The sequence below is a fragment of the Nomascus leucogenys genome, chromosome 12 (genome assembly GCF_006542625.1).
Source record: "Nomascus leucogenys isolate Asia chromosome 12, Asia_NLE_v1, whole genome shotgun sequence".
NCBI lineage: Eukaryota > Metazoa > Chordata > Mammalia > Primates > Hylobatidae > Nomascus > Nomascus leucogenys.
The window spans coordinates 15300684-15314439 of record NC_044392.1 but is presented as its reverse complement, the minus strand read 5'-3'; the positions used below and the strand labels follow the sequence as shown (position 1 = coordinate 15314439).

The 13756-nt window shown below is 54.6% G+C and overlaps 1 protein-coding gene across 1 annotated transcript in view; it reads right to left on the bottom strand.

The window, feature by feature from the left end:
* Window positions 1-6862: 6862 nt before the first annotated feature.
* The window catches only part of LOC100589234 (vitamin D3 hydroxylase-associated protein-like), a 44951-nt gene continuing 38057 nt past the window's right edge, over window positions 6863-13756 (bottom strand). Inside the window, exon 9 of the transcript XR_004032583.1 lies at window positions 6863-7136. The gene's annotated coding sequence lies outside the window, so the exon portion shown is untranslated. The remainder of the gene's footprint in view (window positions 7137-13756) is intronic.

The following is a 13756-nucleotide window of genomic DNA, read 5'->3' as shown; positions in this document are numbered from 1 at the left end:
CTTCCCATCAGTTCCACACCTGCAACACTGCCACCCCCGCGCCACCACGCAGCACCACAGCCAGTACTCTGAACTCGCCGCCCACACACTCCGCGGGTGCGCTGGTTGGCGCTCCTAGCAGCCGCTCACCTGTCTGGCACCTAGATGTTGGCTTCTGGGCCGGGAGGCCGCGGGCTGGAACTCGCGGCTTCACGCACAGCACAGGCACCTGTCGCCGGGACTGGGGGGACAAACACACTCGGCGACCGGTCCACTTTGGGAAAATCTTGGGCCTGAGGTCGTTCTGTTCTTACCAGCGCTCTGCTCCCTCCAGGCGGGAACCCGCTCATAGGAAGAGGACGTTCTGGGGCCGGCTCTCAACCACGCAGAGGCTCGGCTTCCCAAAAGGTGTGTGTCTGAGCTGTGTGCCAGGGGGCAGGTGTACGCCCACACTGCCAGTGGATGCAGGGGTGGCAAGTTGCTGTATAGAGGCTCTGGGAGGCTCTGTGGATGTGGCTGTGTGGAGGTGGCTGGAGAGGCCTTGGCCAAGTGTGTGTGGGGGGGTGTGGGGTGGGCGGGGAGGGGACACTGTGCAACCAGCCTTTGGCCTCAGTGGCTGCAACTGTGACTCACATGTTGAGTGTGCCCTTGTGACTGGTGCTCCCGTGACCATGAATCCATGTGCAGCTGTGGGGTTTCATATGGTGGTGACTTCTTTGTGTGTGTGTAGCGAGCCCTTGTGCAATTTTCAACTCAAACGCAGCTGCAAATCCAGGTGGCTGTGCACAGGGTGGGCACACAGTCTTGGGACCAGAACAGCAGGACCCTGGTTCTGGCAGTCCCTCTGGTCTATAAGCGAAGCTCTCGGGTCTACCTCCTGGGAGCTGGGCTGCTTGCTTAGGGGCTCAGGCACTGGGAGGAGCTGGTGCTGGCTGGCCAGTACTGCCAGTAGATTTTAGAGCCCCAGCCTGGGTTGAGGGCGTCAGGAATTTTGGGCTGGGTGGGACAGAAGGGGCCACAGGCAGAGTTGAGGGTCGGGGTCGATCTTCAGTCAGAGTTAGGGGCTGGGTGCCTCGGCGGGGTGGGGGGAGCAGTGGGCCTCAGAAGGGAGAGGAGGGGAGAGGAGGGGGCGGTAAGAGGATTAGGCCGCTTAGACCCTTCTCTCTCACCAGGATCCCCCACCCCCACCCCAAAGCTCCAGAAAAGATTTCTTCTGCCAAAGCAAAACCGTTTAGGCTCGATTTAAAGGGACAAGAAAGGCGGAGGCGGGGGTTTTAAATAACCTTTTAATTTCTCTTCAGGGATCCTGGCCCTGTGCGGGAGGGGAGTAGAGAGGAGGGGAGGGAAGGGGAGCCAAGGCTGTTTCTTTGGCTTAGATAATCGAGACGGCCGCTAGAGCTCCACACAAGCTGAGGAGATGGTGGGAAGGACAATGCGCCCCCACCTGGCTGCCCTCCACACACAAACAGGCACACAGGTGATTCTGGAGAAAGCTGTAATCCCCTGCACACACATACCACCATCATTCAGTCACACATACAGACACGGGCCCAGGTGCACATGTGGAAGGGTCACATATGGAGAAACAAATGAGGGGGCACCAAAGTCCCTCCCTGCCATCCCTACTGGTGGAATGAGGAAGGCTTGCTCAAGTAGGCCTTGTCCTCTCTGCCCTCCATCCCCAACTGGGGCTCCCCTTCCAGTAGGAGGGGGCATCATCTTTCTTTGCCCAGGGACTCAACTCCAACTTACCTCCTCCCTAGGTCCCCACCTCAGATAGCACAGGAGCTGCTGGGCAGGCTGGAGGAATGATGACCTCAACTCAGCCCGGGCCTGAGTGGGCCAGACCTGCCCGGGCTGGGGGAAGGGGGTTTGAGAACAGCACAAGTTCTGTTCGTTGGCTGAGGACTACTGAGGCAGTAGGGCACGGGGCTCAACCAGGCACCCACTCTTGGAAGGAACTTGTCTGCCACACAGATTCTGAGTCCAGCTGGGGAAATCCTTGCTTGCCTCCTATCCCAGGCTACCAAGGCCCCCACCCATGCCAGCTGTCCCCAAGGTCTGGAGGTGGTGTGTGGCTGGGTGGGCGGTATGCCCTGAGCCTCATGATACAACCAGGCCTCCACAGACTCAGATCCCCAGAATCCTGGAGAAGCCCACACTACCAGGCCAGACCCAACTTCACAGAGACACACAGACCTCCATATAGGGGGACACCATGGACAGAGAGAGCTGCGGTCACTCACTCACTTCCTACCCCCACACATTTCCACAGACATTGCAGCCCAAGGGCTGCATTCAGGGCTGGTTGTAGATTCCTGGGTGTGGGAACAAAGTTTGAGAGAAAAACAAAAATCCCTAGCAAGCTCTCTTGCTGAGATGGAAAGTCCAGAGGGAAACAGGACCGAACAGGGAAAGGGAACACGTCCTTTAGGGAGGCCTGAGTGATGGGAAGCTTGATGTGCCACAATGTGGGTGGGTTTTAGTGATTTCACAAAACCATTTTGAAAGTGCCACCGTCTAGACAGGAATTAAGAAGTGGAAATGGTTCAGGGCCTTCCTCCTGGAGTCTCCCCACCTGCCTGCCCAGGGCTGTTGCTGACGCCTTCAAAGGGCTTAAAAGAAAGGCATCCCCTGAGGAACTGGGAACCTGTCCCCAGTATACTTTCCTGGGCTGCTGGGACTGGGAGTGCAGGCAGTGGTGCATTTCTGGATGTGGTTTTATATTTGTTCAAATTCATTATCCTGTGCTATGAGTATATGAATACATTTAAGTATATACTCCTATATTTGTGTGTAATATATGCGTATACACGTTTACATGTGAATGTAGACTGTGCTTATGTGGATTGTGTGAGTTTGTAAATTCCTAGGTGTGCGTGTGGTGTGTGTGTGTTTTGGGGGAGATGTTTCTAAGTTGGACCAAGGGGGAAGTGGGTAAGGGGTGAGTTAATGTAGGAACTTGGGAAAACTAGGTGCTCACCGTTTCCAACTGGTCTGGAAATGCAAAGAACACAGGGTCCCAGCTGTCTGCCTGGAACCACTGTAGGGGGCCTAGGTCCCCTTGAAGTCCCAGGGCAGGCCCCAGCCCCACCATCGCTGGTCTCTGAGCTCAGTTTAGAGTAGCAATGTCAAACCCAATCACCCTAGTCACACCCCAACTCTGTCTGTCTGTCCCTCTCTCTCTGTTTCTCCTTAGCTTCCCCCTTCACCCCCACGGAGGCTCCCTAGCAGCTCGCAGCGAGGGTTTGGGGCGGGTGAGGGGGGTTGGCGAATGCCCCATGGGGCCGCCCTCTCAGAACCTCCGGGCCGGCAAGGGATGTCCTCGAAGAGCGGGAACACCTGGCTGCAGGGCTTGAGGGCGGGCCCCGGCCCCTCCCCGCCCCTTCCGGGGGGCCCACTGCCCTCTGCGTTCAGAGGAGGCTGGGTCCGGGTTCGGGTGGGGGACGCGAGTCTCAGTCCCCATCCTGGGCCCGCTCCCGCCCCAACGGCTGGCGCTCCCCGGGGCAGTGGCTGGGTGGTGGGCGGCTTACAGCTAATTCGGGAGTTAATGGCGGCGGCCGGGCCCCCCGCGGCCCCCTCCACCTCCCACCTCTACCCGGGGGCCCGGCCGCGGGCCGCCCGCATCTGCGCGGTCCGCGGCGATTCATCATCTTGATCCATGGCGCGCGCTGACGGCGGCCCCGGCCGCGCTGACAAGACTAACAAAGCAATTTGCCACGAGCCATCTCCTGGACAGGTTATTAGCGCGGCCGCCGCTTAAAGAGCCCTCCCCACCCCCACTCCCACCCCCAATCCCAAAGCAGGGCAACTACCGCTCTGTCCCCGCCTCCGACGGCTACTCCCCCTCACCGCTCAGAGATACCCCCGCTTGTTCCTGACCCTCTCCGACCACCCAAAAGTCACCCCCCACCACCACACACACACACCCTGTTAGTTGCATGCACGTTCCTTCCTTCCCTTGCTCTAGCTGCTACCTGCTCCACTCCCACCCTCCAACCCCGGTTCTTCAAATACCCCACGTGCTCCCAGCCTTTCCCCCAATACTCCCAGCCTTTCCCCCAATGCTACCTGACCCATCTCCTCCTCACCTCGAGAACGTCCTGACACCCAGAGGGCCTCCCCATTTTTGCCCTCTCCACCCTCATCCCGCCAGCCACCCCCAGCAGAAAACCCTATTTATTCGCAGCTTTGGAGTGGGGGGTCTCCTGTAGTGCCTTTGAACATGCTGAGTTTCTTTGACCACTCTTGCCCACAAGTAACTGTACTGTGAAGGGCAGGTAAGGTGGCCTTCAACCCCACTCACCCCGTGCCAGCTAGGGCGCTCCTGAGCATAGTTCCAGCCCCCCAACCCACATCTAGGCAGGCTGCCTGCAGGAAGGCCAAGGCCTGGGCTTCCTCTCCGGCTGCACCTGCTCTGGGAAGTAAAGGAGACCAAGAGATAAGGGAGTTCCCACTAAGCAATGCCCCTCCCACCTGGAGAGGCAGATGTGTAAGAGGGCTTTTGGCTGGATCTGTATCTCTCTCTCTCTCTCTGTCTCTTTTTTTTTTTTTTTTTTTTTTTTTGAGATAGAGTCTCACTCTGTCACCCAGGCTGGAGCGCAGTGGCGCGATCTTGGCTCACTGCAACCTCCACCTCCCGGGATCAAGCGATTCTCCCTCCTCAGCCTCCCGAGTAGCTGGGATTACAGGCGTCTGCCACCACGCCCAGCTAATTTTATTTTTGTATTTTTAGTAGAGATGGGGTTTCACCATGTTGGCCAAGCTGGTCTCAAACTCCTGACCTCAAGTGATCCACCCGCCTCGGCCTCCCAAAGTGCTGGGATTACAGGCATGAGCCACTGTGCCCAGCCTGAATCTATATATGTAATATGAGTATGGTACACATTCTCATCCCCAAAGGCAGAGTGACTATTTGATGGTCTCAGACAGAAGTCAATTTTTCGAAGGAATTCTCTGGGTAGAGAGGATGTGGCCTGGTGCTTTAGATGTACTACACAGATCTGTGTGAAGGGACTGGATGTGCACCCCTTCACTTGGGGAACACCCAAGTGTGTGTCTGTCTGCATAAAGCCAAGTGTCATACGTGTGTGTACATTCACACATGGTAGGGGGGTCAAGTGTGTCCCCCTACATACATGTGCCGAGAGATTGCCTTGTGTTTGTGTGCACTGAGGACTAAGTGTGTCCCTTGTGTGTACAAGGAGGCCTGGGAAAGGCCTGAGTGTGGCACATGTGTGAACATGCCTGTGTACACCTGGGGTAACTGGCCTTCAAACCAGGAAAGAGCCCCCACCTCCTTGTTCACTCTTCTCTCAAATCCAGCCTCAGCATTCCCAAACTGTCAGCCTCCACAGAGTGCTGGGGAGAGGCATGGCCCTCTGAGAGCCTGTGGGGAGCTCCTGAGGGGTCCGGACAGAGGAGGCCCACTCTATCTTTGGGGCGGCTGGTCTTAAATCTCCACCCAGGTTGGTGCTGGGGGCCCAGGGTGGAGGCAGGGGGATGTACCATGTGCCAGGAGTCTGGCTTTTTTCTTTTCTTCCAGCCAACCAGGCCACATCTTCACCCGAGGCGAGGCCCAGCTCTGTCACTGCCTGCGCCACCATCGCGTCCCTGACGTGAAATATGGGGGGCGCAGGCCGCGCTGGGGAGATTTGTCATCTGTGCTCAGCGGGTGACTCTATCTGCAGACTATTAGAGTATAAAATATATTTTACAAGAGTTTTAGCTACAGGTGACTTGCTCTTTATTACTAGATGTGGGCAAAATCAATACTTCTGTAACTAAAAGATCATTTATTTTGCTTTTTGAAACATTTTTCAACAGGGGCACTGGCTAAGCTTGCAAAGCTATGATTAAGAGTTATGGTAGCGCCGGTTTCCCTTAACCCTTTAAGGACCACAGCTCAGGCACACCTCGGGCTGTTGCCTGGCCATGGAAACACAGACACACAGATACACATCCCAAACGCAGCAAACACGACGCAAACACAAAGTGCATGGGGCCCCCACCCTGATAAAGCCATCATGCAGATACACATATTTTGTACACGTATACGCTCTTCCAGATACACATAGAAATATAGCTGCACACATACTCCTCCCAACCCAGAAACCCACAAATCAAATGCACCTGCACACAAATGCATGCTACTTGAAGGCCCCCGGCACACACTACACACAGATACCTCCCATTCCATGTCTGCACACACTCACGCGTACACACTGTGACACTGAGATGTGCAGTCACATTGTGCTAACTTCCGACACTAGGTCAGTGGCCAACCAGGGGTAGGGACTCTGAAAGGAGGTTGGAAGATGCTGAGGAGTCCCACAGATGCGGCTGTGGCCACTACAAGCAGAGAATGGAGAGAGCCCAAAAGATGGGATCTGTGGAGCCTGGGCCCTACTATGGCCAAAGCCCAGTTCTCCTCAATTCCTCATCCCCAAGACAGCCCTGCCCCTCTCTCACTGTCAACTAAAGCAAGGGATGGTTTTTCCTGGAAGGAACCAGCCATATAGAAAAGCTATGAAGTATGACTCCATCAAAGCTGCTGTACACCTGCTTGTGACACCTGGCCTGGCCCTGGGTGAGTTGAGAATGATTCAGATTAAGAATTAAGAATGATTAAGCAGCAACATGCCATCCGCAGCATGGCATCCCCTAACTGGATTGGAGGTGTCCTCTAGCCATTATCTGCTTCAGATAATCTGCATTATCCCAGTTGTTATTTACCTCAGGGTTGGGAGAGTCATGGGGGAGACTGTGACGTAACCCACCCACAGGCTAAAACTCTAATGATGAGATTCCCAGTAGTGAGACTGGTGAGGTGTATCAGTTATCCATTGCTGCATAACAAATTACCCCCAAACTTAGTGGCTTGCAACAAATATTTATTGTATCATAGTTTCTGAGGGTCAGAAATCCAGGAGCAGCTTAGCTGGGTGGTCTGACTCTGGGTTTCTCATGAGGCTGCAGTCAAGCCGCGCTGTCCAGGGCTGTATCATCTTCAGTCTTGATTGATGGGAGCTGGAGGGTCCTGTTCTAGGAAAGTTCACTCACATGGCTGGCAGTTAGTGCTGGCTGTCAGCTGGGGTGCCTCAGTTCTCTTCCATGTGGCCTCTAGGAGTATAGCCTGGACTTCTTTATATGGGTGGCTGAGATGGATCAGAGAGAAAGAGACAGAGAGAGAGTGAGAGAGAGGGACACAGGCGGGGGGGACAGAAGCTGTAGTCTTTTATAGGCTAATCTCAAAAGTGACATCCTGCCACTTTGTCATATTCTATTTATTATAAGCAAGTCACCAAGTCCATCCCGTATTCAAGGAGAAGAGAATTAAGCTCCACCTCTCAAAGGAAGAAGTATCAAGGAATTTGTGGGCATGTTTTTTTTAAACTGCCACAACGGGGCAAGGAGACATTACCATTTTACCCAGTGTCTGCAAGATGCCGACCACCTCTTGATGTCTCCAAATCCCAGGAAAACCATGGCGCTATCTTGAAGTTGGAAGGGTATGGCCAAGGGTTGGTGGGAACTCTGAAGCATCCCTTGCTTAGAACCACAATACAGCATTACAGCGTGCACGGTAATTAAATGCATGGACTCTGGAGCCAGACTGCCTGGGTTCAAACTCAGGGAGATGAGGGAGGGATGCTCCCTCACCAGGCTCCGTTACTTACTAGCTGTGACCTTGGGCAAGTCAACCTCTGTGCCTCAGTTTTCTTATGTGGAAAATGGGGGAAATAATCATGCTTACCCCCTCGGGTTGTTATAAAGATTGTGCTAAATGAGTTACCACTTAGCACCGTGCCTGGTATGTGGGAAATGCCACATAAGTATCAGCTAATACTATCAGTTCTTCACTGTCATTGGCAACCCCCTCCCTGCGAACACTTTCTCACAAGGGATTTCTTGAGCTTTGATGTTCCTCAGGCTAATCCCATATACCCACCACCACCTCCCCAATTACTCTGGACCCCTCCCTATGACCAGCCCCACAGCATGACCTAGCCAGGGGGCCAAGCAGAGGGGCTGGGCTCCGTGAGCTCCATTTGACCCTGCCAGCCCAGCACTGCCTTTTGTGGCCTCTCTGGGAATGTTGTGCAATATCTTGGCCACAAACATTTTACGAGCAAGAGGACAGGGAGAAATTTTCCTCTATCGACCACAGTCAGGGTTGCTCCCTCCCCCTCCTCTCCGTAAGTCTCCTTGCCAATGAGAGGGCCAAGGCCAAGGCTGTCCTCTCAGCAGAGCCCCCAAAGCAGCAGCCCAGTCTCAGGAGCCCCTTTCCCAGTCTTCCCAGCACTAGACCTGAAACAACTACCCCCTCCCCACTCCATCCCAACACAGAGGAGTAGGCAGAGCTGTAATCTAGGAGACCTGAGTGCATAGGGCCTAGGAGCCTTAGCTCCCTGGGGCAGGGAACCTCTCCAAGATTGCTTGGTCTAGGATCCCCAAAACATTTTCATCCAAATACCAATAAATAAGAAAAATAAGGTTTTTATAGGAAAATTTTCATAAAGCTACATCTATTCAGTTTGAAGGTCTATCCTCTCTATTCTGGGATTATGTCTTTTTTACTTTTTTGATTCTAAAATATCCTCTTTTCTATAAAATGATGCTGACAGCAGTTAGTAGTTTTCCATCTGTGCCCTTATATGGCAAAATTAATAGCTGGCAATTTTATTCTGGAACTCATATTTAAAACATTTTTTGCTGGTCCATGAAATGCAAACATGTGAAACACCATTCTCTTCTACATAGGAAGCACAAAACTGCCCCTTCCCCATCAAGAACACCTGCTGACCTCTAGCCTGGGTTCAAATACCTGGTGAAAAGGGGGAGCTCACTACATTCCTGCCTCAGCTTGGCCAGCAACTTGGTGTGACCTGAGGCAAGCCCCTTCTTATCCCGAGCCCTGGTTGGTCTCCCCATCTGCTCAGTGAGCAGTGCAGACTGATGTTCCTTCTCACTCTGTGATCTAGACCCACTCCAACTGCTACCCTGAGCCCTGAAGCCCTTCTTGCTCTACTCCCTCGTCCACCTCCACCCTGAAATGACAACAGGTGGATGCTGATATGCTGGGCCAGGCTGGCTGGGCCTGGGATGCTCCCTTACCAGGTTCGACTGGGGACACAGTCTCTGAGCTGGGGCTAGGGGGGTCAGAGGGGTCTTTGGCCTTTGGCCTGGGGGACCCTTTGGGATGCGACAGGGACAGAGAAAAGGATTTATCTCAGGGGCTCGGCCTGCACTGAGCTCTCGGGACCCCCTCCCCTCCCTGCCCCTAAGGCTCGGCTGGAGCACAAGGGGCCCCTTTGTGGGGCCTAATCTCAAAGCACTTCGGCTTTAGCGACCTTCAGGGATGAAAGCGCCAGGAGCTAGCGGCCGGGAGGTGGTGTGGGGGCAGCCCTGCTAATCCCTGCGCTTTTGCCAAACAAAGCTGCCAGGAGGGGCTGGCTCCCGGGAGATGATCCAGAGAACCAATTCCCCGAGCCTAACCCGCTCTGACAGCCCGACAAGGAGAGGCCCGCTGCCCGCCCCCATGGCCCCAGCACAGCCACAGGGGCTGAGGGAGGCCTGGCCCGGGACTGTTGGGCACATCCTCCCATCCACCCATGGACATCCTTCTCTGTCCGTGAGCATGTTTCTCCACTTCCTTTTCCCCCATGTCAGCTACACTGGCCTGCTAGTTCCTGAGCCTCCAAACACCTTAACCTGGTCTCCTCAGGCCCTACCACGCTAGTCCCCCCAGGACCTCAGTTCTTAATTCTCAGCCCCTAAGTTTCCCAAGATCCAAAATCCTCAGCCCCTCCCAATATCACCCTTCCTTAGTACCCCAGACTCCCAGCCCCTCAGCCGCGCAATATCCACCTCTCCTGATTCTCAGCCCACATTCCTCAACTCTCCATCTCACAGCCTTTCAGCTTTTCTCCCCCAGTTCCCCACCCCAGGCTCCACAGAATGCCAGCCCTGTTCTCCCAGCCCTTCCCCTCCTGGGCTGGGCAGACACCCCTGCCTTTCCGTGGGATGCATCTGGCTCACTCTGCCCTGTGCCATTCCACCTGACCAGGCTTCCCAGTACCCCAGGGACCCAGACCTGTGCTCAGTTTGGCCATGAGAAGACGGAGGAGGGAAGTGATTCTGACTCAACCCTGATTAAACCTGTGTTGTGTACCAGACACTCTCTCCACCCATGACCACTTTGAACTCCCAATGCTTCATTCCGGTCTCACAGGTGAGCAGCATCACGGCCAGAGGAAGGGGCAGGGGTCTCTCCTGGGCTCCATGGCTTGAGAAAAGCAGCCCAAAGGGCTAGTTTCTTAGGGAAGAGGGTGTTAACAGGGCTGGGCATTCTGCTGCCCCATCGCTCTCCTAAGCTGAGGAGACCCAGGATGCAGAAACCTCCACTAGGCTCAGAGAGGGCCAGGTGCCAGGTGGGTCACCCAGGCTGGCAGGGGCCACTGAGGAGCCAGGATGGCCTTGGAGCCCGCAGGGGAGGAGGTGGGCAGGGCAAGAGGGTGGATTCCCAGGAGAGAGGTGGGGGCCAGGCCAGCCCAGAGCATTTTCCCACCATAGTTTCTGCTGTCTCCACTCCACTAATCTGATTACGATATTTACCAACCTCCCATGGCCTACTTGGGAGGGGTGGCGTGTTACGCTGAGGATCTCAGTTCCAATTCCCAGCATCATGGGAGGCCCAGAAAGGTGTTTATGGGACCTAAAATGACTGCACCAGGCCGTTCCTCCTGCCTGCAGTCACAGGGATATCTGAAAGACCCCTCCCCATCAAGTCTAGCCTTCTTCAGGAAGTCTCCCTTGCCACCCTCTGTGTCCAGGTTCCTGGGTCCTCTCCAGTACATTGGGTTCTCATGCTGTCCCATCACACTATTAATATAATATAATAATTATATTATTCAGACCTGAGGCAGTGCCTCCCTTCCTGAGGATAAAAACTTTAATAGTGAGTTTGCAGGCACTGAGGACAAAGAGGGTGGTGACGCAGGCCCCAGAGGGCTACTCCACCTAATTGGCATCAGTGTCACACACAGTTGCTGTGACCTCACACTCAGGCTCAGCTCCTCCCTCAAAAGTGGGGTAGGGGAGCACTGAAACACTCGTGTCAGGACTCACCGAGAGAACAGACCAGACTGTGGTGTCTCTCTCATACGCACACACCTGTGCACACACTGTGAATGCACCTGCTGTCACACTGTCACATAGGGAGGGCTCACTCCTCCCAGACCCTTCTCCCTCCTCTGTGCTAATTAGCACGGGACAGGAGGTCTATAGGGAACGCCTTGGGCTTGCTCCCTTCCAGAGCTGGTGTAGGTATGAGAGTTCCGTGGAGCGAGGACGCTGCCTGTAGATGAGAGAGGGGGATTCTTTGGGGGCTGGGAGGGAGATTCTTACTCCTTCTCTAACCCAAAATAGGACCATTTAAGAGGCAAGATGCCAGCCTCCCTGAGGATTGAGGACAGAGGAGGTAGCGCTCCCCAGGAAAACCAAAATGCCTCTTTCTCCTCCCTCTCCTCCAAGGGTCTAAATCCCAAGCTCATTCATCCCTTGCAGGATTTCAAATAGAGAGGGGTTTTTTGAGTAACCGGTAAGGGTTTCTTTAAAAAGCTAACAATCCAGGACCAACTTCAGACTGGGAGAAAGCTTGCCCCTACTAAGGGTCCTAGGGTTCCACCCACAATGTACTCAACACTTACCCCTTTGGGTAATTCCAGCCGGAGGGTTGAAGAATAGGAACAAACCAGACGTCACCAAGGATCGGCCGCCCCCTGCTGTCTGGCTCTCAGAACTGCACCCTCTCCTCTGGGTGCCCCCTCCCAGGCTCTTTATGTACTCCCGCAATCACACAAGGCCTTCGCCTCTCACCTCCACATGCCCATGGTTGGGTCAAAAAAACCATTCTGCCTTGAGGTTCCAATTCCCCCACTGGCAGCTGCCTCGAAAAGGAGAGGGCCAGGCTGAGGTAAGGGCAGCGAGGTTGGAAAGATGGAGTTTCAAAGGCTGAATCTTGACTTTTCCACCCCTAAGTTACAGACCGGGAGGGAGAGACCGACACAGGAAACAGGAGAAGTCAGTCTGGGGCAAAGTGGCCCTGAGACTGGAGAGGAGAGGCAAGGGAGAGGGATCTGATGAAGGAAGAGAGAGGGGACAAATCAGAGGGGCACAGGTGAGAAGGGCCCAGAGACATGGCAGGTAAAGTAGACCCAGGTGACAGCGGAATGGAGATATGGGCACAGGTGAGGGCACAGGTGGGCTGGGGGAGAGAAAAGGGGGCAGGGAAGGCATAGGGAGGCCTCCAAGGCACCCCATGCGTAGCAGTCAGTGCCCCCTGCTGCCTGCCATCCGCTGGTCCACATCCAGCTCTGCATGTCCAGCCCTGAGGACTGCCAGCCTTGTGACTGATGGCTAGGCCCCTGCTGGGGGCACTGAGGGTGGCCACTCAGCAGAGGCAAACAGCTTGGACATCTGTGGCCTCTGGACTATGAGACATGGTGGGGGCAGTGGGCAGAACAGATTGAGTTCAGTGCCATGGTCTGAGGCCCAGACCTGGCAGGGGTCAGGGGAGATTTGTGAGCCAGGCTTGGCTCCTCTCCCTCCCTCTCTGGCCTGTCCCAAGGGTTCTCTCTCAGGCAGGCCCAGCCTTTCTCTCTTGTTGCGAAGCCCAGAAGGGAGCTTTGTCCAGCTGGCCCAAGGCTCCTAGCCTACCAGGCACCCTTCAGGACAGGACAGAACCCTGCCTTCCAGCCCCTCCGTGGTGTACCCCAGCACACACAATCAGGCCCAAGAGCCCTCTTTCCTTTTTTCTTTTCTTTCTTTCTTTTTTTTTTTTTTTTTAAGACGTCACTCTATTGCCCAGGTGTCACTCTATTGCCCAGGCTGGAGTGCAGTGGTGCAATCAGTCACAGCTCACTGGCAGCCTCAACCCCCACCTACCTACCCTTTCCCGGCTCAAGCGATTCTCCCACCTCAGCCCCCCAAGTAGCTGGGACTGTAAGTGTGTACCATCTGTAGTCCCAGCTACTGGCTAATTCTTTGTATTTTTAGTAGAGACGGGGTTTCACCATGTTGCCCAGGCTGGTCTCGAACTCCCAGGCTAAAGCAATCTTCCCACCTTGGCCTCCCAAAGTGTTGGGATTCCAGGTATGAGCCACTGTGCCCGGCCCCAATCCCACTTTCTACTCTGCCTCATTTTCTTCTATCCACGTGGTGCTGTGTATGCATGGGTGGAAGGAGTATTAATTAGACTATGCTTATAGACTGTCCAGCCCCAAATTCATAACTTTTACCCCCCAAAGCATTGATCTACCCAGTCCCCTGAGGGAGAGAAGCTGACTTCATCATCCCCTTTTCTCAGCCAGGGCCTTTGTTTTTGTTTTTTTTTCTTCGTTGTTGTTATTGTTTTGTTTTTTGAGATGAAGTCTCGCTCTGTCGCCCAGGCTGAAGTGCAATGGCCAACATCTGCCTCCCAAGTTGAAGCGATTCTCCTGCCTCAGCCTCTCGAGTGGCTGAGATTACAGACATCCGCCACCACACCCAGCTAATTTTTGTATTTTTAGTAGAGATGGGGTTTCACGATGTTGTCCAGGCTAATCTCGAACTCCTGTCCTCAAGGGATCTACCCACCTTGGCCTCCCAAAGCGCTAGGATTACAGGCATGAGCCACCGCGCCTGGCAGGCCTTTGTTGAGGGGCTGTTGTCGGGAGGCAGACTAGGGTGAGCCATGTGGGTAACTCACCCATGGTCACGAGCAGATGATCTGGGT